The sequence below is a fragment of the Mastigoproctus giganteus genome, chromosome 2, assembly GCF_048544385.1.
Source record: "Mastigoproctus giganteus isolate SK-2022 chromosome 2, ASM4854438v1, whole genome shotgun sequence".
NCBI lineage: Eukaryota > Metazoa > Arthropoda > Arachnida > Uropygi > Thelyphonidae > Mastigoproctus > Mastigoproctus giganteus.
In genome coordinates, this window is record NC_143576.1 from 91,615,835 (window position 1) to 91,641,376 (window position 25,542).

Consider the following 25,542-nt stretch of genomic DNA (forward strand, 5'->3'; position numbering starts at 1 on the left):
TTAGAATAATTATTCTGCCATAGTTTCGTTTGATCTCTGTTTTGTTGTGTTTTTTTTTTTCAAAACCAAAATTACTTTCAATCTGAAACACGCCAAAAGAATTGAACTCTGTGACAGTATACTAGTTTTGTCACGTCGATGACTGGAAGAAGTCTTGAAGTCCTCCTCCAATTCAGCCCGGAGAGAGAGAGAGAGAGAGAGAGAGAGAGGATTATCTCATGAGTTATTCTGAGTTTCGCGCATCATGCAAATCGGGCCCGATTTGCATGATGCGCAATGCTATAACGGGACAGTCAACTTCTCTCCCATCACGTTGGTCTGATCAAACGAGTTGCGAAAATTCTAAGTATTTGATGAAACCTTGTACAACCTTTCCTTTATATAAAAATCCTTGTCGTTGGAAATTCACTCGCGAATAACCTCTAAAAATTTCTGCGAACATTTATCAAATGTGACCCTACAAGTATCCAGGGGTGTGCTGGCGAGAAGGAAAATAGGTAGGCTCTATTCGTACATCTTTGTTGACTGATCAATCTGTGCAAATTACTAAAAATAAAACAACCCTACACCTAACATCCATTTCTTCAATTAGCAAAAGAATGTTCGCAGTATACGTCAAACCAAATTTGCGATTTAAGAGACACTATGCCGGTCTTATTTTGATCGCCATCTTGGAACAATATGGCCCAGAGGTATTGGTACGATTAGTGATGACAATGTTTTCGACACGCTACCTTCAAACAAGGAGAAACCTGGGAAAAGGCTCTACTTAAATTTTGTTTGTAATAAGACTTTTATCGTGAAGGAAAAGTCCTATATTCAGGCCATTCTACCAGTTGCGATGCTATGAATGACTTCTGGGAGAATTACAGATACCTGTTTATAAATCCCTATTTAATTATTTATGAACTTCTCGCCTGAAGGGCACGCAGACCGCAGATAATGGTGAAAACGCTGGGAATTACAAAGAATCAATACAAAACGGCCATTTGTATTAAAATACATACAAAAATTGGATTAAAAGACAGAGTAAAGACCAATTAGCATTACTAGAGGCATATGATTCAAGAAAGCAATCTTATACAGCAGCAGACAAAAAGCAAAATTCCCATTTCATCCATCCACTCGCTCCAAAAGTTTGTCAACTTTTTCCTTGAATTTATTTAATCTATCAACTTCCACAATGACATATCGAACTTTGTTCCAGTAATAAACCACCCGCTAGCTAATTGCAAATTTTCGCACAGCTATTCTACGACTGTCCTTCCTTAATTTGAATTTATGCCCCCTCAGGCGATTACTCTGGGCAAATGGAAGAATCCAATCAGCATTGAGCTTGCTCAAACCATTCAAGGCCTTATACACCTCAATCAGGTCACCTCACAGGTACCTAGTCCACAGATGCTGCAATTTGCAGAACTTAAGCCTTTCTTGGTAAGAGCAACCCCTTGTTCTCCCCGTCAATCTCGCTACCCTTCTCTGTACTCATTCCAGCAGCGCTACACTCTTCTAAAAATGAGGCCTCGAGGCCTGTATGCAGTACTGAAGGTGTGGCCTGACCATTGCCTTTTACAAAGGGATAATCACTTTCTTATCCTTGCTAGCAAAATTCCTGTATATCATTGACAATCCCCATGAGCTGCTCTGGCAGCCTGTCTGCATTGCTCCGAAAACCTCTCAGCCCATCTACCCAACTTTTCTAGATCCTGTTGTAGTAGTGTACTGTCATTACTAACCCTGCCAACCTTCGTATCGTCTGCAAACTTTGACATTAAGCCTGATATCCCTTCATCAATATAATTGATAAATACAGAAAACAACAATGGGCCCAACAAAGAACCTTGGAGGACTCCACTAACAACATTATTCTACGAAACGCAGTGTCCATTGATTACCACTCTCTATCTTCTCCCACTCAACCATCCCTTAATCCATAACAGCAACTTGCCCTTAATGTCACAGTACTCTAATTTGTACAGCATTCTTTTATGTGCAACAGTATATCAAGAGATTTCCTTTAAATCCCAGTATATGATATCAAAATTATTATTTTTTTTTTTTGCATCCAGTTCCTTTGTGATCACATCGTAGTATCTAATCAACTTAGTCAGACAAGCCTTCCCTTAACAAACCCATTATGTGTATAAACTATAACTGAAGTCTTGTCTTAGATGATCCTGAATGCTTCTTTAATCAGTGACTCCATTACTTTCTCCGAACAGAAGTTAAACTAACAGGTCTATAATTACTTGTGTCACCCTTTGAACCCCTTTGTGAATTTGGGATACATTCGCACATCTCCAGTCCATGGGGACCCCGCCTGACTCTAAGGATGCTCTCATAATTATGGCTAATTGTTTGCTTATTTCCCTCGCTGCCTCCTTTAATATAACTGGATAGATTCCATCCACGCCAGGTGCCTTCCTGATGTTTAACTTCAACAATTTCTCCTCCACTTTGCTCTCAGTTATTACAAAATCATTAAACTCCCTGTTAAGAGTTTGATAAACTTCTCATGTGTGAGTGTAGATGCAAAATACTCATTTAGTTTGTCAGCTACCTGAGTAGGATCATCAACAGTGGAACCATCTGATTTATCCCTTCCTTCCTTCTAGAGTTTACGTAAGTAAAGAAGTCTTTGCTTGTTTCTTTGCATCCTTTAGCCAAAGATTTATCGTAATCTGTCTTCGCTTGCCTAACCTCCTTCATGTTCATAGACATAAAATTTTCTTATACAGAGAGGTTTAAGTGTAAAATCAATATTGTGATTATCCAATACTAGAAGGAAAGGGAACAGTTGACTTCCAAATAAGCGTTGAGTATGAGAGACAGGCAGTGAGAAATTAGTTTTATAACGAGAATTCAAGCGGGGTATAGCGAAAGGTATTTGTTCAAGAAGTAATGGAGGATCGATAATACAGTTTATGATATTGTAGACAAAAAAAACTCATGTCCTCCGAGGGGCTCTTTTAAAAGGCCAGGAGCATGTGATAGTTACATGGGGGGAGTCCCATGGAGTTGTCGTCTGGAGTGAAGAGGAACGATTCTGAAACGAGCACAAAAAGCTCCATAGTTTCTACAATGAAAGGCAAGACATTTCGAAAGCATAAGAATTTAATGAATTTGATTTCATTTCTCTCGTGTCTGTGAGAAAGATATTCCTATTGTAGACCAAATAATATTACAGTAATGAAAACTAGGAAGTATAAGCTGCTTGTAGAGTAGAATTATAACTTTGTCACTCTTGAAAATCGAGGAATAACGGTCAATTAATCCAAGAAGTTTAGAAGTCTGAAATATTACACGATCAACATGGGAAGAGGGATGAAGGTAAGATCGAAATAGGACACCCAAGTCCTTGAATGTATCAGTACTTGCAATTAGAGAGTTTCCGATATAATAATAAATAAAGACTGAGGGGGTCTAACTAGACGATTAGAGCGAAAGCGACGTAATTTACTTTTTAATGGGTTTAGAAACAAGTTATTTTTTTTGAGCCAGGGTGAGAGGGAATCAAGACAGGACTGGAGTTCATCGCTGTCATTTGAAGAATAAATAACTTTTTACATAATTAGTACAGAGTTGCCACTCAACATTAGCAGATTGAAATAAAGTTGAGAGATCATTACTATAAACGATAAAGAAGAACGGACCGAAGGGTGGGCCTTGAGGAACACCTTGCGAAACATGAATGGAGTTGATGAAGTACCATCAATTATTACTGATACGTCACGACTTCTAAGCAATGAATCAAGCAAATCCAGTAAAGGGAATCGTAGACCAAAAGATGAAAGCTTGAAAAGCAGATGATCAATGTGGATAGAGTCAAATGTATGTGAAATATCAAGGAAAAGCGAATCAGTTTGATTTCCTTTGTCCAAATTAGTTTGTAAGAAATGAGAGAACAAGGTCAGATTTGAAATAATTGATTTTCTGGGAAGAAAAGCGTACTGATGATTATTGATATAAGGGTGAAGGTAGGAACTAAGATATTTATAAAATAGGAGTTAAAATTTTTCCAATTGCATTCAGTATAATTAAAAGGTCAATAGTTATTAGGCATTGATTTCTCGCCTTGTTTTTTTATATATCCGGATGATATCGTCCTCTTTGAACGCTGAAGGGTAACAACTATAAAGAAGACAGTAATTGAAGATTTGTAAGAATTGGAGCTAGAGATTAACTACCTTTCTTGTAGAAAAAAGAAGGGAGAGTATCAGGACCAGCAGCAGTGATCTCTTTAAGCAGAGAAATGGCTGGCCTGACATCATCAGTAGTGAGAACTAATCTATCAAAACAGTCATTAGTATTATATTCAAACTGATAACAGGGAGTAGAATGTTGCTGTTCAGGAGAACAAAATTTCGAAAAAATGGATAGCAAAAAGATTAGCAATACCAAGAGGACAGTTGATTGAGATATTCGAATAATTCGTTAACACGGGAATTCTGGAAGATCTCGATAGCTGTTTGAGATAGCACCATAATGGTCTGGAATTGAAATTCCATGTAAGTTCAGCTTCAACTGAGTGAAGATAATGGGAATATTGAGATTTCGTAACTTTCTTAACATGACGTCTAAGGGAAGAGAAGGAAAAGTAGCTAAAGTTAGTTTTGAGTTTTAAATACAAAAGCTTGTTCGCCATCCAGTGAAGGAAGTTATTACGCCTTGAGGCAGATAATTTGATGGGAACAAACTCAGAAATTGCAGAATGGAGGATTAAGTACAGGTAATCAATGTAATGATCAATGGATTCAAAATTTGGGATGTGAATCCAATCAAAATTGCCCAGAAACCGATTTAACGAAGTCCAGTCAGTGTGCCCAAAACTAAAAATTATCTGTCAGAGGAAGGTTCAGAAATAGAAGAAAAGGAATCAATGACAGTAGGGAAGTGATCTGATCGGTTGAAATTATCACCCTTACAAATTATGAAGATATTTGATTCGTTGGTAAAAACTTAATCAATGTAGGAGGAGTTCCGGGTGGGAAAGGTACGGAATTGAGTTAGGGCATTACTAAGCAAATGCCGCAGAATTACTTAGCCAATAAATTTAGTGAGTTATTCGAGTCAAAGGCAGTTGGGACATTAAAATCACCAAAAATAAGTGGTACTGCTTTTGGAGGCTTCAAAAAATTTCTTCATCTATAATATTCTCTAATTGTTGAATGGTGGCTAAAGAAACTGAGGGAGCAAAGTAAAAAAGCATAAGCAGAAGAAACTTTCTTGCATAGTTAACTAATAACGAGATACCTTCAATGGACTCATGATTTAGCGAACTGAGGCGCTTTGACCAAGCGATGGGTAAAGATATCAACACCACCACCCTTCGAGTCCCGATCCAAACGATAGACAGAATAGGTGAGAGGCGAAATTTCACTGTCAAGTATATGTGGATGTAATCCGGTTTCGGTGAGGATGACTATGACAAAAGTTTGTTGCAGAAGAAAGAGACGAAAAGTGGAGATATTTTTCAAAAGACTTCTACAATTGATATAAAAGAGTAACGATAATGATATTGATATACATCCAGAAGACGATTGCTAGCCAGGATGAGTAGATCTGGCAAGATCGGCAGCAGTGCTAGAAGACGACAGCTACGGCTTAATAATAACGTCAATTGGCGAAATATCTAAAATACGTGCTTGTTTAGGTGGATTATTTAAGATTAGAAAGGAAGCATAATCTGGACAACTGGTGGATGTCTTCCTCACAGAGGTGTGAGGAAGCCATCCACATCGAATCTTCAACATCGAAAGGATCTGTTGAAGGAGCAGGTCGACCGACGAAAGACCGAGCTTGGCGAGGAACGGCTTGAAATCTAAAGCTCTTATTGGTTCCGAAGGCGAAGAGTGGCGCTCTACGTTTGTTAGATGAAAAACGAGGATACGTCAACTGATACTGTTAGCTGTTTATTAGAAAGATAGTGATTAAAATTGGTGGATCGAAGGCTTTTCATGGGCGCTGAGGACAAAAACTGACCTGCCGAAGCGACAGTTGTGATGCTTTCATAGTGCCAGTCACATTATTGGCATGCATGCATGAGCAAGTAGAATCGAGAAATATATTTGAAGACTTGGTGGAGAACTTAACATTGTTAGACAGAGGACTAATTAACTGAGCCACATCCAAAGAAGGGTACACAACTTGATTGGAATTAGCTTTTCCTTCCAAATAAGATGATATGTCAGGACATCAGGACTTATATATTCAACTGATTCATGAGCATCACTGAAGGAAACCTGCTTAGGATAGAACCTAATAGAAGGAACTGGAACAAGTACTGTGCGATTAATCTGGATGAACTCTTTCAAATTACGAAAAACGTGTTTGAATAATTCAAAACTTTATAAGCGTGTGGAAACAGTCAAAAATGCGAATGATTATTATTTTCCTAAAACTATTTGGGAATGACAAAGTCGTTGAGAATTTAACAAACTAGCGATTGCATAAAATGAAGAGGATGAAAATACAACTACACGTGATATTAAGCTAATGAGTAATTATCTAACGCCTAATTAAATTTGAAAATCGGGGATAAAGGAAAGACAAATCTCCATGCCAACAGTGATACACATCGGATCTCAAAGCTAATTATAGACAATTATTAGAATCGTGTATTCCATTTGATGAATTGTCGCTAGGCTTTCATTAAACATCTGAAGCATTAGGCATTTAAAAACGCAAGTGACTGCGGACATGTCATCGGATAAAAGTCCACCCCCCTCCCTTTAATGAAGTTACTCTCCAATGTTGAGCATGCTTTGTCGAATTAATATTTCTTAATGTGCAGATAACCATAACCACGTTCCGATCCCATTCTTAATTGATCTTCTATATTTATCTTACTTCTACAGTCGTATCCATCACGAAGCCAATTAAACGTCTCACTCACGCGGCCAGGAAGAAGGGTCCAACCAAACTCTCGCTACGTAGAAGCTTTTTTTTTTTCTTTTGGATCTTTTTTATCCGTGCGCGTAGTGTCTCGTTGATCAATATGATGTATCTCCTTCGCCACGCACAATTACGGAAAGATATTTTAGGTGTCGTTTCGTCCGTGTGTGCGCTTCTGCGGTGTCGAACTAAAATTACTTAGAAACAGCGCACCCGGTAAAATGCAAGAAATATGTCTTTTAAGACGCACGCTACCCGATTTCTATTCCTGTTTTATAAGATCGAGCTTCAAACGAACGAAAGCGGCAGTTAATCATGCGCCCGGGGAATGTTATACCTGTTGCCATAGTAACTCTTGTTGAACGGCCTTGAAACGCGTTCGGGTATTGAGAGAGAGAGAGAGATGGAGAGACTTGTACTGTGGACAAAGTAGAAGGTGAATAATAGATGATCTTCTTACTAAGATCAGCTAATCAGCAGAATTAGGACTTCGTTTACAGAGTGGTGCAAGGAGAATGAGGTTTGAATGTCCAAATCAACACCACGGAAGTGGAAATGGTAGATTTTTAAGCTTCAAATATTGCACTTATGTTTTTCATTTTCTGTCTGATTTATCTTTCCTGCGATGCTTTCATTAAGACAATCTTGATCTCATTTTTAAATAGAATGGACTTTCTGTTCATCGGCAGGTAACTTGATACCATTAATGCAAATCCTGGTGATGATAAGTTCCCACAGAAAGGAAATGAATCCCTGGTAACAACTCGCAACAATACATTGTTCCTTTGCGCAAAATACTGTTTATTTGTAGTATACGATTGAGCAACTGGTGGTAATTTTCTTCACAATCTCATATAGTACGTTTGACGCTTTTTAGTTAGTGAATATGATAATTAATTATAATAATGCTTCGTTTAATTTTCTGAGTTTCGAACAACTGTGAAAGTTTAGGTTGTTTACCTTTTATTATACCACGGAGTGAAGAACTCTGTTTGGTTCATTAAATGCGGCTTACTAAGCGCATAAAGATTGTTATAAATAATGGTAATACAGTAATTTATTGGAATTTTAAAAGTGTTCTCTACCAACCAGGTTACGAATTAATATTCGTAAGCTGGTGACCAGGGATTTCCAATAGCATAAAAGACTGCCCTAGTTCATGCGGTATGTGATACGCTTTCCCCAATTTCTCTACCCTCTTAAAATAGCAGTTCATTGATACGGCAATGATTTCTCTTTGAATGGATATGTATTAAATGATTATCTGATGGCATTACAAACTTGAGTATAACATCAAGTTATTCAACAGCTCCATCCATCCTTTTTCTTCCTTGGATCACCTAAGTTTCCTTATTCACACGTGCTGTTTTTCTTTGCCCTTTCTGTTTCCTATTATTCGATTTAAATCAAATGTCAACGCTCCCTCGTGGGAAATATCTTCCATTTCTTCTTGCAGGTTCAACTGGTTTATCGCCTTTACTTTATTTATTTTTTTTTCTTTTGCGAAGGCAATTGTTTTCGTTTTTCGATACTCGAGATTGCTTTCCTTCAGTAATGTAATACCTTCAGTGCTGTAATACGTCTTCTTTTATTTATTTTTTTCATTTCTAAGAAAGTGCTGCCACTCAACCACAAATCCATTTCTCACTCTCTCTCTCAGTTCCTTGATTGTGTCAAGGAGTCGAAAACATATACTACTGTATCTAAATCTACCAGTTATTATTTCTCGTGCACTCTCCAATAAAGAGTACTTTCCACAAACTGCCGATTGATTTGAAAAAAAAAAAAAACGTTTTGAAAGTTGGACGCCTCAATTAGGTCTGGTCCGTAGCCGAGTGGTCATGAGCGGGCGTGCAGTAGCACACACTCTTTGAGTAGACCGGGGTTCAAGCTTCTGACTGCTGAATACGGTCGATCTGCCAACCCGCACTGGACCAGCGTGGCAGATTATGGTCCATTTCCCTCAACGTGAATTGTTGAGGAGGCTTCCATCCTGCAGTGGGTTGATAATAGCTGCAGTTTACCTTTTTTTTTTTTTTTTTATTGAACAGGTGATGGCGTCACAGACCTTGGTAACGCATGTTCGAATCCCCAAGACGCTTCAGAAATACGAGTACCATCATTAACACAGTGTATGGTAGTAACAATTCCTTTTGTCGGAATATAAGCGAACTTTTTGTTTATTGCCATCATTTGCCAGAGCATTTAAAAAATCGGTATCAGAAAATGCTTGTTTGTATTTCGTACATTTATTACAACTATATCCGTGTTTATTCTACCCTATACAAGCACCAGCTAGATTTCTATACTTTATCATTGGCAACAGGCAGATTTGTTTTTTTTTTTTTTTTTTTTTGTTATTTGGGAGCATTAGCAACTAAGGCCATATTGCTCCGGGATATGCGATGATCATTCCTTGACCTTTCCGCATCCTCCTTATTTGGTGGTGACGGGTTCGAACCCCGGTCTAATCAAGAAGCGTGTTCTACGCACTGCTGCTCCTTCCCACCTGGCTATGGAGGCGCCGCAACAGGCAGAAATTTGAATGTTATAATCATTCATGCTGAAGATGGCGTGGCATTGTTTAACGCCAAGGTAACGAAGACCATGAAGGGCCAGTGTATTTGACGGTCAGTTTGTCTTTCGGGATAAAAACCTGGAATGTGCCGATGAAGAAACCAAGTTACCCTCGCCTGAGTCACTCTACAAAGATATAAAATAAGTCTATGAAAATTATAAAAATCGAGACGGGATTCTAAACCAGGACTTCTGCATAGTTGATCATACCTAGAGTGAAGGTGACCTACTTTATACGATGCCATGATATTACTCATTCGAAAGCCCATGTGAAAATGGGCCTTCGCCCATTTTCACACAGTTCCATAAAGCTATTATTTCCAAATATTTTGATCGATCAATGCACCTTGAATTTCACATTCAAGATGGGTTGCTCATACCACGAAATAAACTATTCTGCAGCCTTTCTTGTTCATTGCTACATTATAGTCATTCACATCCTTCTGATAACAGCCTTCGTGACTATATTGATTACTCCCACTCTTGCTTCAGGACCGAATTAGCATTTGATGGCTCGCAATCTAAATTACACACCGCTGTTATCGCAAGGTGATCCTTAAACCAACATTCAAAGAGTTATTATGAGACATCAATTATGGAACATTCGAAAAGGGAAAAAAAAAGCCCTTAAATAGGTTATTTATCTATAATGTAAATAAAGAACTGCTAGACATGTAAAGAATTTTAACTCAGTAGAACTACGGTATCTAAAGAAATATCACGTGATGATGCCAGCGACAGTTTCGAAACAGCGAGTTCACCGGCGATGTTGAACATTCCAAATGAGAGAGAAATTATAAAGAAAACAAATGACCACTGTTCTAAGAAACCGCTTATAAAGATACAAAGAAATGTTCACATATCTATCTTCAGAAAACTGCGTGCGGTTTATATCTTAAGTCTGAAAATGGTAGCGTGAGTGATATTTCAAAACAAGATCATCAGCAAGAAAAACGTTGAGGCTTAAAACGATGAACAAAAATTACTTCAGAAGAATTGTTCTTTAGAGGGAAGTAGCTGGGAGGGACAACACCTGACTACAGAAAGTTTACTACCGTAAAAGAAATGCCTCCTTTCGAATTACTTTAAAATCAGAGTTCTTGTGCGGGAGGGAAATCATCCCACAAATTTAATATAATAAAATGACAGTCACTCCAATGACGTGTACTTATCTTGCTGTTTCATGAATCTTGTCCTTATTTGTGCTCCACAGATTGGAAGGTAAATTCAGTTATCGTAAGAAAAAAGTTTTATCAACTCGAGAATAAAAACCACATTGAAAAACTCTAGACTCCCCCGCCAAGTTCTCTTCGATACAAAAAGATGAATGAATTTATTCGGTAAAAGAAAACCGCAGATCAAAAGTTCTTTTGAAATCCAAGCTCACTAATGGCAGTAAGATTTTCAGCCCATTCTGTTATCAAATAACTGCTATTACTTCCTAAATTTCCTTGCGGTCCTTTTACGTAGCCTGTAAGATTTTCTATTTGCAGCTTGTCCGGTATTATTTCCCATCTGCCTCGTGTCATTCTTTCAGGCAATCGAACTGCATAAATGCGATGCTGAATTCTTGGAGAAATCCGAGGGCTTTCTTTTCTTTTAATGTACTAAGTGCAAGCCTCCAGCTAACCTGATAACATCAAAGGATCCCTTTCTGGAAACAGTTTGGAATAGCAATTCGGTGGCTATTTTAAAATGCTATTTGCGAAAACTGCTTTAAAGGATTATGGTTAAATTTTAAATCCACCTAACTGTGATTTTTCTTGGAAAAGGAAACTGTAGGTTAATCCCTGTAAAAACAGCTTCTCTGGATTAAGATTTAGTAAAAAAAATCTCATTGCACGCCGTGGTGCAATGCATACATTTAAGTGGTTGAAAACTCCTACATACTCCAGAAGTGTTACTAGAGGCTTCACCCCGTGAGGGGTAGCTTGTGAAGTGGGATACATATCAATACTTCTTGAGAGGGGTAGGGAACAATTACTCACTCAGTGTCTCATGGTTGCTTCTGTATTAAACCAAATTATTTCTGGTTTCTCTAAAATGTAAGCCCCGGACAAATAAACTTATTTCAAGCAAGGCGATTTCTCAATTATCATTTCAATCATTAAAGCTTTTCCAGAACCAAAAGTTGCCAATTACATTGTGTAAATTTTCTCTTTTATTCATATTTATAGTTAAAACTTCTGATGATAACATTAAATAACTATTAACAACAATCTTATCATTAAATAATCATTATAATGCTTACCATTCGATTTAAAAATTTTCTATACGTGCTGAAAAGATCGAGATAATTGCCAAACTTGAATCATTAATTGTTACGCTGGTCTCTGTCTTGTCAATCCAGATATACAAAGATATTAACGCAACATCCAGTAAAATTGAAGGTAATTTGCAAAGTTAGAGAATACTTTTCAAGAAAATACTCAAAACTTAAGGTTGATAACTGTTCTAGGGCCAAAAAATGTCAGTAAATGGCATGGAACTGTGCTTCATCGTATGAAGGAAGCTTTAAAACGCAGATCTTCGGAGAGAAATCCATCAGAAAATTTCGCCGACGGCTATGAAAATTTAACGCACTTTGACTATGAAACTAAAATGAAGGATTAAATCGGCCTAGAGGTAGAGAGTACTCGAAGGAGGATTATTCTTTCTGTCTTTTTGACAGCTGTTTCAGTCCCTTGCCATAATTTATGGCCCTTCCAACTAGCAGATCTTCGTGTTCGAACTAAAATGGCTGAAGGGCTCCACTTTTATCGTCCGCATTATTAATTGTTAATATAAAAGTTAAATATTCACACGAATCTACAGAAAAACTTTATGGTTCATTAATGGAAACTTGATAGAAGCGCTTTCAAAAGGGGATAATAGCGAAACCGTTAAGCATCAGATGAAGGCTTACCTCCAAAAGTAACACTGATGATCATTGTATGTTTCCAATAAGAGAAGAAGCCATGGCTTTTCTTTGTGTATGCCTTATAAACAACCAAGGCACGCTTCACTATAAACAGAGGGCTCTCAGGAACCTTCCGTAACAAAACTGTAACCTTGGTGTTAGGCCGTGCCATTAGCTCGCGAATGCCTTGACAGGTTTGGAGGGATATTACAGTAAGAGCATTAGCTCGTTCTGACTGGAGAATTTTCGCTCCATGGAAGTATCTAAAGAAACAAAACAAGATATTGTAGTAATGGCTGAGTCCTTACCATCCACAGACCAAGCGTGGTCAGGTTCGCTCTTGGACACAACAGGAAGTGGCTTCAAAGAAACGTTAGAATGCCATTTTTGTGAGAGCGGCAGCGGGAAAAACTAAATAAATAAAATAAAAACGTGCCGCTTTGATTGCCCGCGAGTGGGGCATTAATGGCATCTAAGAAATATAATGTGGTTAACGGCTGTGACCACTTCCTTACTGCTCAATTTCGTTTGTAGAATTCGGTACGGTTGGACACAGGCGTGAATAGTTAGACCCACAGCCGTAAATGAGTAAAAACGGATAAACTTCTCTAGATTATAGATAGATAAAGAATCCCTTCGTGGTTCACCCATGCACGCAATATATTAGAGTGCCTCAATTCATGCGTTATCCTCACAAAAGTCGTCTTATAACTCGCTCAGTGTTTGCCTTAAATTGTTCGATGGGAGCACATCGCTGGTAAACCGAATTTCGCAATACATACAGATTACGTTTGATAAAATTCACTTTAAATTCGCAGTACTGCCTCTACCGCAAATTCACGCCTCACTTCCGACGTCTACGAAGTATCCAATACCAGAAGAAAGTAGTAATAAATCTAATCTAGGGGTCTGTGTGGATATTTATTTTTTATTTTAATCAAAGGCCATATTTCTCCATGTACATGGTCTTTAAATTGCGTGTTCTGTGCATGTCCAATTTCCGTTTTCTGGATAAAAAACCGAGTTTCTGGGAGAAAAAACCATGTAAACCTTGGTTTTTAAGGAAAAAACCTTGTAACCCTCGCCTGAGGCTGACTAATTCAACCACGTTGTGAAAAAGACTCGTACAAATTCTTCACGTCATCGATGGAACTTGAACTGAGGTCTTTTCCACCCGGTGCAGGGAGGACGGCGATCCTACCAACTATACTACCCACGAAGGCCTTTCTATAAGAGCCAAATAAAAAATTTCATAAACGAAATTTCTTCTACAGGGAGTCGAGACTACAGGGCCTTGTACATATGTACTAACGCACCTAAAATACACCTATAGATTTTGTAAAATTGATGGCGACTTTACTATTAATTACAACAGAGTAGTAGTAGTGGCATGTGATGCAAGAAAGCAAGTGTATGAGCTTATGCAGCATCAGCCAAAAAAAAAAAAAAAAATCACACCATTCCCTCCAAATGCCTGTCCAGTTCCTCCTTAAATTTATTCAACCTATCAACTTCCACAACGACAGATGGAAGTCTGTTCCAGCAATTAACCACCCGCTGGCTAAAGGCAAATTTCCGCACATTTTTTCTACATCTGTCTTTTCTTAATTTGAATCTATGCCTCCTTAGGTTCGTAATCTGAACAAGTGGAAGGATCCCATCAGAATTCAGCGTGCTCAACCCATTCAAGGCCTTATACACCTCAATGAGATCACCGCGCAGGTACCTAGTCTCCAGCCACTGCAATTTGCAGAACTTAAGCTTCTCTTGGTAAGAGGATCCCTTCATTCCCCTCACCAATCTTGTTGCCCTTCTCTGTACACGCTCAAGCAAATCTACATCCTTCCTAAAATGAGGCCTCCAGTCCTGTACACAGTACTCAAGACGTGGCCTGACCATTGCCTTATACAGAGGGGCAATCACCTCCTTTTCCCTGCTAGCAAAATTCCTATATATCATTGACAAAACTCCATGACCTGCCCTGGCAACCTGTCTGCATTGCTCAGAAAACTTCATATCTGACTGCACAATTGCTCCCAGGTCTTTTTCATTTTCTATGACCTTAAGTGTAGTTCCACACAGTTGGTACATTTCTCTGGGGTTACTTCTACCATATGCAGTACTTCGCATTTGTCAAGGTTAAACTTCAGTTGCCACTTCTTAGCCCATCTGCCCAAATTATCTAGATCCTGTTGCAGTAGCACACTGCCATTACTGTCATTAACAACCATGCCAACCTTTGTATCATCCGCAAACTTCGACATTAAGTCTGATATACCTTCATCAATATAATTGATAAATATACAAAACAACAGTGGACCCAACACCGAACCCTATGGGACTCCACTAATAACATTAGTCCACAAAGGCAGCACCCATTAATTACCACCTTTGTCTCCTCGCACCTAACCATCCTTTTATCCATTGTAGCAACTTACCCTTAATACCATTCTGCTCCAATTTGTACAGTAGTCTTCCATGCGCAACAGTGTCAAAAGCTTTCCTGAAATCCAAATATATGATATCAAAATTATTTTTTGCATCCAGTTCCTTTGTAACCACATCATAATATCCTATCAAATTTGTCAGATAAGACTTTCCCTTAACAAACCCATGCTGTGTCTGAATTATTGCTGCAGTCTTGTTTAGATGATCCTGCAATGCATCTTTAACCAGTGACTCCATTATTTTACACGGAACAGAAGTTAAACTAACTGGTCTGTAATTACTCGTGTCACCCTTCGATCCCCCTTTGTGAATTGGGGATACATTTGCACATCTCCAGTCCGTGGAGACCTCCCCTGAGTCCAAGGATTTGCTTAGTTGCTTTTCCGCCTCCTTTAATATAACTGGATAGATCCCATTCACCCCAGGTGCTTTTCGTATGTTTAACTTCAACAATTTCTTCTCCACTTTGCTCTCAGTTATTACAAAATCATTAAGTACCCTGCTACAATTTGATAACCTTCTACCATTTTCAATCCTTAATAACTCCTCATGTGTGAATGTAGATGCAAAATACTCATTTGTTTGCTATCTGAGCACAATCATCAACAGTCGAACCATCGATATCAAGTGGACCAATCAGATTTATTCCCTTCCTTTTAGAGTTTATATAAGTAAAGAAATCCTTGCTGTTTTTCTTAGCATCCTTTGCCAAAGATTTCTCGTAATCTGCCTTCGCCTGCCTAACCTCCTTTGTGACTTCTTTACAGACTAGCTTATATCTTCCATAGGCTTCTGAGTCGCTTGATAATTTATATGGATCCCATGCATTTTTCTTCCCTGTCACGAGTGTCATTAGTTAACCATTTAGGCCTAAACCTTGAACAATATTTTTTAATAGGTATGAAACTTTTAATAGCATCCACGATTAATTCCTTGAATGCTTCCCACTTAGAATTTACTGTTGGTAACATCGTCAGTTGATTTCACTGTACAGAATTTAAAAACTGTCTGAGACCACTGTACTCACCTTTATGGAAGCAAAAACCCTTTCCTTTACCCCTGATGGTAATTATATCTTTACGTAAATCCCACATCAGCACACTGTAATCACTGCCACCTAGTGGTTCCTTTATCTGCAAATTCTTAATACACAAATGATCACTGCTGTTAACCAGATCAAGAGTATTACTCTCGAACATGCTGCTGCAGAAAACAATCATCAAATAAATCCACAAAAGTCTTACTATTGTGCGAGTGACCAAACCACAAGTTCCAGTCAATATTTGGGAAGTTTAAATCCCCCATTATAAGACATTCTGATTTACTATTCCACTCTGTTTCTCTGTACAATTGTTCATTGTACTCATTCGAGTCATTAGGCCTATAACACACTCCTACTTTTATTTTTCCTTTCGCAGTGCTTATGTCACACCACACTGACTCAACAGTGCACTGTTCATCTATATCAACTGGGTGCACTTCTTTTGATTTTATGTTTTTCTTAATTAACAACATAACACCTCCTCCCTTCCTATCCTGTCTATCCTTTCTGTACACATTGTACTCCCCAAATTCCAGATATCTGTGTGACACCACGTCTCTGCTATCCCAACAATATCCGCCTTTGATGTCTTGACCAACACTTCAAATTCATCAAATTTATTTACTATACTTCTAGAATTGGTATACATGCACCTATTCTTATTCTTAGTTACCCTAACACATCCCACCTGTTTCACGATGACTGCCATCAGTCCCTGAAACCCCCAGCACCCCTCGCTCCAAGTCACTACTTATTCTAATAGAAGTTGTGCAAGAATCACCTTCACCTCTGCCTGCGGCTACTTTTAACCTTTTAGTCTGTGAATCCCCCCCCCCAAGCTAGCAGTTTTCCGACCCACCTAACACTGCCTCGATAGCATCAGCAAATATTCTTGCACCCTTTCTATTTAAGTGTATTCCATCCCTGTAGAAGCAGTCTCTCCTGTTAACAAGTACAGACCACGCTGAAAAAAATTCTACCCCTTCAGCCTTGCACATTCCCTCCAGGGCCGAATTTATTGACAAGGCTCTTATCATATACTCCTTGCTATAGTGTCTGGGCAGAATTGCAGACACTTTCAAATTTAACCCTGACTCGCGACTTCTTTGTAACATTGACATGTACTTGTGAAGTAAATCTGCAGATCTCCTACTGCAGATTTCCTACTGTAAATCTGCAGACATACCCTGGTCCTGTTCATATTGGTGCCAACGTGTACAACAATATCACCTTTTGTGCCCTTAAAAGATGATATATGCTTTACAACGTCATCAACTTTTTTCCCTGGCAGACATGTCCTGTTCCATCTATACTTTTTACACAATATATATTCCCCGACTCGCTGACAATAGAGTCACTAACAATAACTAGTTCCTTTGGGACCAGCGCATTCTGCATTGGAGATTGCCGCTGAGAGCCTCATGGGCCCCTCATATTAATTTATTCGAGAGCATCTACCCTACACCTCAAGCTCTCATGGACGCTCAGTAGAACGCTGAGTTGATGCCTAATTTCTAGACACTCTCTGCACCTGGCACACACAAAGACACCTCCTTGGCTAGAGCATGTTCTGTTCCAGAGAGTTCGGCAAATATTTCACAAGTTGCACTTTTTTTTAGGCTGTGATGCGTTGGAGATTCGCCTTCCTCAGTTCTTTCCCGAGTCACAGCATTTCTGCCACTTTGTGCCCGTTGCTTTGCTGCTCTAGTATGGGGCATAATATTTTAAATTAATAAGATCAATAAATTTAATTAATTAACTGTCAATACTACGCTATCTAATAGAATCCTAAATGCAGTGATGCTATTACGCTATATAATTATACGTTAGAGCTACCACAATTAAAAATTTGAATTCCCTACCACTCTATACAAAAACAATGGCTGCAAGATTCGAACGAAATAACGATTTTACGTATATTAACTATAAGACTACGTATAAAGTACAATATAAAATAACAATTAGGTAAATAAAAAGGCAAACACTTATCGCTTTTTCGGAGCCTGTAATTCACAGCTATTACAGATTATCTATCTCTAATTGTTCCCCCTATTTTTAAAGAAAGTCCAACTCTAAACCAAAACAAAATAATGAAAAAAAATGAAAAGAAAGTCGCTTCGAAGAAAACCAAATTTATTCCAAAACTCGAGTAGGTAATAACTGTAGTTGTCCGGGCAGCCACTGCAACTCTATTTAGTGCGATATTAAGATAGTTTTCAGTTGAAGAGCACGTTCCCGATTCCTGCAGAGTTAGCATTCTGTAACAGACAGCAGTTAGTTAAAGAGCCCACCAATGAATCGAAATGAATGCATCACTGGGAACGCTGTCAAGCGTGGGTGTTTGTAAAATCCAAGCGGATTTCCCTGGTAATTAAATGGTTGTAAGAAAACTGCTGGTTTTCTTTTTATTCCTGACATTTGTATAAACAGCTGTCGTTCCAATACACACTCACCGAACAGTCTTCAAACAAAGTCTATGATCGATTTTTAAAGAAGCCCGAAGATGTTTCCTTTCAACTAATCAGACGCGGGCACAATCCACTCCTCCGCAGTACACGTGCAGAAGACCACTGACAGTTTATGCGGATTGTTTCATCGTCGGTCATGAGAACTCAATTTATTTTCCAATCTCGATGTTTTCTCCATCATTACAGCGGTGTGTGCGCGAGGCACAAAGAGTTTCGGCAATAGGGCGGTTCTTTTCTTGCTTAGGCCAGCTCCTCATTTGATGTTTTGCAGCTAATTTACCTTTCAATATCATTTTAATCTCTCCCTCTCTAAGCGTTCACGGTAGTGCAATTTCTGTTTCATTAAAAGTTATCTTCATTTTTTACGCAACTGATATGAAAAAGGAACTGCGAGTAATGATTTCCTTGTGTCCGTACTGGAGGGAATTAATTTCCAAAATATTCATTATCTGTGGCCTCAAATATCCACACAAAAAAAGCAGTCTGTAGCGCTTTCAATATGAAATTTTCCTTATTCCTTATTTTCTGAGTTTCAATCATTTTCCGGAGGTAATCCTTGCAGCTATAGAAACAAATAAGTCCAACGAATAGCAGGAGTGTATGCAAGCTGTACACAATGTATGCTCCGTTTTAAATATACAAGGTTAAACCCATTAAAAATTGGCTGAAAGAAGATAATCATGATTAAGAAGCTGTAATAATCAACTGATTCCTTATAGAAACAACCAAATCGCATAGCAATTAAAATGTTTCAATTCCAAATGTCTATGCCCACAAAGACCTAGGGGGGGGAGGGTAATCATCATCTGTCATCGTTCCATTATTCCACGGGTCGACGTATGAAGCCTCGCCACCATGCCCTGTTCGTGTACTTCTCTCCGTCGTTGATTTCACTCCAGTTTCGTCCTCTCTTAATGACATCGGTCTTTATCATGTCTTGCCATCCCATTCTTGGCCTCCCCGCTGGTCTTTTGTGCCTTAATTGTAAATAAAACATTCTTCTTGGCAAACGCGCCTCCCGTTCATCCTCTTGATGATGAGGGGCGTAAGGGGGAGTAATATTCGACAAAAGTTTTTCTCTTATTTCCCACTATTTGCAAATTGTCCCAAAAATTCAAAAAGCAAAATAGTTGGTCAAACAACAAACATCAGCGATCCAAGATGGTAAAAAAAAAAGTCATAAATCACGTTGAAAGATGCATCTTTCCTATACTGTCATGCTTCTGAATATCTGGTCTGGAGACCCTTCACAAGTATCCGTGGAGAAATTCCTAGTCCAAGATGACTCAATTGCAAACTTGGTTTATCCCATACAGTATCCACGCAACAGCTTTATGAGAACTTAAACACGAAGCCTCTACAACAGATCATCACCGAGTCTGGTGTCGCGCTTCTTGCATTGATAATTTCTGCAAGCGTTGATATTAACAGCAGCTCCTAACAAAGAAAATTCAAGAAACCAGCAAATCAATTCACCACAAACGTCTCCAGACTCAAGAAAATGAACAGAATGTTTCCGAATTCATCGCTTCATTCACAACTTTGGTTGCCAAACATCTATTAATCCTCACGCGTACAGGAATCCGATTTCCAATCAGATGGAAAGAAATAAACATCAGCCTGCCGTCAGCAAGTAATCAGCAACTCAACGTATAATGAACTACACCGCAACTGTCTTGTTTTGTTAATATATACATTTAAATCGCATCCATCGTGTTATGTATATTCACTATTTTATTTTACGGGTCAGTTTTGTGGCTGTGAGGTTGAACTGCCAGTTCTTTGTTTTACGATCGGTGTGGTCCATATCTTTCAAGGACTGGCATAACATTGGGAAAATGTTATGCCAGTCCTTGAAATTATTGCCGTAATGAAGTGTCAAGAAATTTAAAACCGGTTAATTGAACGATTTCTCAGAGTTTAATTATAAACAGACCATCCAATGTCACAGCTTGAGGCTGATTGGTATTGGCTGCTTTGGGAAGTTGGCATTATATTAATTTAAGGCCAAAAAGCAAGGCAAATACCGGTATTTTCATTTCCAGCAAAATGTAAGTTAAGAACTGCCAGGAAATCGAAAAATATGTGCTTCCGTGGGACACTCCAAAAATAGTTTTCTATTTAAAAAAGAAGTCTTTCTGTAGTTGGAAATAAAGATGGTCTATAATTCTACCTTTGTGTTATTGCTCAAGTTTTAAACCTTTTAATATAAGTGCGCTCTAAAATTTGTTCGTTATTTCTTTAAGATATTTAGTCTTATTATTTTAAGCAACATGCACAAAGGTTAAATCTTAAACAAATGCACGCAAAATATATACGTATTTCTGAAACATCCTGCCTTTGAACTTTTCCTTCCTCCACTTCAGAAGAAGTCTCCGATTCTGAACAGTTATGGAGCTTCAATAGTTTATTAGAGAACTGATAATAAAATGAGCAGGCTTAAGGATCCGATAATATAAATGGTTTAAGATGTCTTGTTGGGGAGGGAACATTTGCGTTCTAACTCTTCTCCCCCCAAACATTTAAATGAATACAGCTTAAATTCAGTATCTCGAAGATGGATTGAAACAAACTACATGAGTGCAGTCTTATAAATTTTGTTATTGATGCCAATGTTGTTTATAATGCCTTGCATTTCTATCTCTGATGCTTTCTTACAAAGAGCAATTCTTTATAATGGACAATATTTCTAATTGAATCGGCTTATTCTATTTCTGTTTATCACGTGTGATAGGAATAGTTTCAAGTTATTAAATCACTTTTAATTCATTTCGTGTTCCAAGAAATGCTTAGTAGATCCACTTTCCATTTCAAGTAACCGCGCACAGACAGTAGAAGCTGATGAAAACATTAGCATGGATTTTTCATCCCTCACATTTTTTCAAGGTGCAGTTTTACTCTAAAACCATACACACCTTTTGATACGAGACCGCCAGCTCAGATTTCTTTCACTAGGATATATCAAACACATCTTCAATAATGTTTCTTTAAACTCTGTTTAAACCTCTGAGTATTTTTCAGTAATCTTCCTTACCCTAACCTGACACAATAAATATCCTGCACTTGAGTGCGATATTAACTCTGTCAACTGCTTCATTGCATCCTTCACATCACGAGGAACCCAGTCTAGATAGCAATACCTTCATTTCTTTACTACGTTCACTGACCCTTTGCATACAACTTCTACCCACAAGGCCTCTTCCACTCTCAGAAACAAGCAAAGATCAACTGTAAGTAGCATCGTTAACCTTATATCACACTCCTTTGCAAACATCTCATCCGTGATAGCCGTGCCAGTCCGGATACTTAAGAGCTTTCGCCTCTTTTATATTTACAACCGGAAGCGAGAAGGCTCGCACTCTAATGAAACAACTTTAAACACCCTGTTGTCAGTATTTATACGCTACTCGGGTAATTTTTACCCTCTTGAAAAGTCGTTAATTTTGAGTGTCGAATACTTGAAGCATCGACAGTGTTGAGGAGGCACAATTTGCATGAATCGTAGTATCCTACAAAGATCTACATACAGAGACTCTTAAGTCTTACCCAGCAGCTTCGTTCATTCACCTAGGGGAAAACAAGAGACACTCGGGCCACGGCTTGTTCAGTCTCGGATGTACAGAGTCGTCTATCTTCATTGCTGCATCATTCTGATGTAGCAGACAGAAACATCATTAGTTTACCGATGATGTACGACCTCTTGGAAGGCATCCATTGGTCTCTCTACAGTCGTATTTCGCAAACCTTATCTTCTACCCACGATTCCCGCTGCTAAGAATGGAACTAAGTGAATCTTTTTTGTCTTGTCTGCTCAAAAAAAAGAGAAATCTTCTTTCTTCACCTTTGGTAACCAGTAGAGTACACTTACCCAGGTCATAGATTACTCAATCTTACAATCACCCTTCTTTAATTTTGTTTAATTAAATGTTATTCTTCTGCTCTGTGTCGATACCGTTATAGTATGTATAATGTTCCTTCTAAAGTCCCCCTCTCTTGTAGTTTTAAAATCCTCACTGTATGTTTGGCAATTCCTGTTTATAAGATCACAAACAGCAATGTCGCATTTCGCTCGTTACAAGCCTTTCACCCCATATAGTTGTGACTGTCAGATGCAAATCGACTAGCGTTACCACGGCAACCGTATGTGATGCAACAGCTCCACCAGTCAGATTTCCAAAACCCTTTCTACTACACCCAGTCGTATCTTTTCGAAATTTCTATGCAATCGTGAAGAAATGGAAAATGAAACGGTAAGATTGAAATACAAAGCAAACAGAAGTGTATTGGACATTCCAGTTGCTCAACATTTTACTTCGATTGCAAAAGTTATCGATTTGAAGTTATTTACGTAGAAAAAAAACAACAACCATCTTCGTTTGGCACAGTTAAAATACAGTTGATTCGCGATCCAGAAGGAAAGAATCCCAAATCTGAATTATAATTACTTTAATAAGCTCACTGAATAACCTCTTTATAATTTTTAGAGAGTCTTTTTCTGTCTTCTCAACAAATTTCATTAGTCAGGATTCTATCGGAATGCAAACATTGAAACCAGCGAATCTAATTCAGTTCATTTCTTTTAATCCAATTACGTGACTGTAACTCTGCAACCGCCTATGTATTCAAACAAATCCCTGAATTCCAGTTCCGTTATAATATCATCTTTTGGTTCGAGGCCATCTTCGAGAAATGAATGTCTGGCTAAACAAAACTCCAAATCAAATACAGACTTGAGATAATAACGGTGCAATCGGATTGTGACTGTCTATCCATTCAAAATCTGATGGTCCCCAGTAAGCAAACAAACAACAATTGCTTGGTGTTTCTATACTATAATTAATTTACACATTTATCTTCTGGCGGAAATTGTTTCCACAGATTTTGCTTCCGTCCACGTGCCTCGCAACTGACTGCGTGCTAATGCCGATGACAACAACCCACAGAGTTAATAGATATTTTTCATCTTTATTTACCGTTAATTCTGTTGGTAATTTCCGGAGCAGCTGTGAGAAAGGATTACGGGAATAAATTAAGGGTTAGTCAACGTGTACACTCATTTCCGATAATAATGTCAGCCGAGGGCCTCTGTAGGACAAAAAATACGCCCCCAAACTCTGTGTGGATATCTCTCCAATTCAGCTCATTAGAGAGAGAGTAGAAGTATAGGGAGAGAAAAGAACATTTAGCAGACGCCAACAAAATATAAGCAACGATGCGCAGAGTGGGATGCGCATTGTGTAACTGAACTTTACTCTTGTTTTATACAGTACAGTACTTATACAGCGCGACAAAGAATTACTGTTGTTTTTCCATGCCAAAGTCAAGAGAGTGAATGCACCCAATATAAAACAGCACGTGCAACGTGAACAATTCAAATAAACAAGTCACTGAATCGCAGCATGACGCATGCTGAATGCGCAACGCATTCTTGTGTGTAGGTCATGTACAATGGCGGTGGAAGGTGAAAACTTACACCGATGAGATTATTTACAGATGAAAGGTCAGCTTGTCAACGTGAGCAACGCATACGATACACTTCGACTGTCAGACGATTATATTTAGCAATAAATACGCACCACAAAGTCCAGTTGAACCACGTCAAATATCTCTGCATCGTTGACAGATTCTGCATAAAATACCCTTATCAGGAGATCATAAGTTGAGCAGCTTGGCAAAATATACACTATATTGCCAAAAGTAACTGGACACCTGTATGTATTCAACTAGCCTTTTATTAACCCAATATATAAAAACGCGCCATCTCATCCTTGTCCTTAATTATAAACTTTATTCTCGTCTCTATCACCGAACCAATTTTTGATAACAGGAAGATGGTATATTAGCATTAGCATTAGTAGAGGCATTTGATGCAAGAAAGCAAGCTTATGCAGCATCAGCCAAAAAAAAAAAAAAAAAAAAAAACCCACTTCCACTTCACCCCTCTGTTCGTTCAAAATACCTGTCCAGCTGAGCCTTAAACTTATTTAGGCTATCAACCTCCACCACAAGGGATGGAAGTCTGTTCCACCAACCAACCACCCGCTGGCTAAAGGCAAATTTCCGCACATCTATCCTACATCTGTCTTTCCTCAATTTGAATTTATGCCCTCTCAGGTGATTTTTCTGAGCTAGAGGAAGAATCCCATCAGCATTGAGCATGCTTAAACCATTCAAGGCTTTATACACCTCTATCAGATCACCTCGCTGGTGCCTAGTCTCCAGACACTGTAATTTGCAAAACTTAAGCCTTTCTTCGTAAGAGCACCCCTTTGTTCCATTCACTAATCTTGTTGCCCTTCTCTGTACTCGTTCCAGCAGCTCTACATCCTTCTTGAAATGAGGCCTCCAGACCTGTATACAGTACTCTAGGTGTGGCCTGACCATTGCCTTATACAATGGAATAATCAACTCCTTATCCCTGCTGGAAAAATTCCTGTATATCATTGACAATACTCCATGAGCTACTCTTGCAGCCCGTCTGCACTGCTCAGAGAACTTCATATCTGCCTGCACAACCACGCCCAAGTCCATTTCATTCTCTACCACTGTCAGTGTAGTACCACAGAGTTGATACGTTGCTCTGGGGTTGCTGGTTCCCATGTATAGTACTTTACATTTGTCAATGTTAAACTTCATTTGCCACCTCTCAGCCCATCTGCTCAACCTTTCCAGATCCTGTTGCAGCAGCATAGTGTCAGTAGTGTCCTTGACAACCCTGCCAACCTTTGTATCGTCTGCAAACTTGGACATTAAGCTTGATATACCATCATCAATATCATTTATAAATACAGAAAACAATAATGGACCCAACACTGAGCCCTGAGGGACTCCACTAATAACATTAGTCCACGATGAGCAGTGTCCATTGATTACCACTCTCTGTCTTCTCCCCCTCAACCACCCCTTTATCCATAGCAGCAATTTGCCTCCAATGTCACACTGCTCCAATTTGTGTAGCAGTCTTCCATGTGCAACAGTATCAAAAGCCTTTCTAAGATCCAAGTATATAATATCAAAGTTATTCCCTGCATCCAGTTCTTTTGTGACTGCATCATAGTATCCAATCAAGTTGGTCAGGCAAGACTTCCCCTTAACAAAACCATGCTGTGTCTGAGCTATAACTGAAGTCTTGTCTAAATGATCCTGCAGTGCTTCTTTAACCAGTGCCTCCATTAATTTTCCTGGAACAGAAGTTAAGCTCACAGGTCTATAAT

At 38.6% G+C, this 25,542-nt stretch overlaps 1 protein-coding gene across 4 annotated transcripts in view; it reads right to left on the reverse strand.

Moving 5' to 3' along the window:
* LOC150089422 (GTPase-activating Rap/Ran-GAP domain-like protein 3) overlaps positions 1–25,542 on the reverse strand; it is a 503,165-nt gene that overhangs the window by 203,948 nt on the left and 273,675 nt on the right. The gene's annotated exons all lie outside the window — the stretch shown is intronic.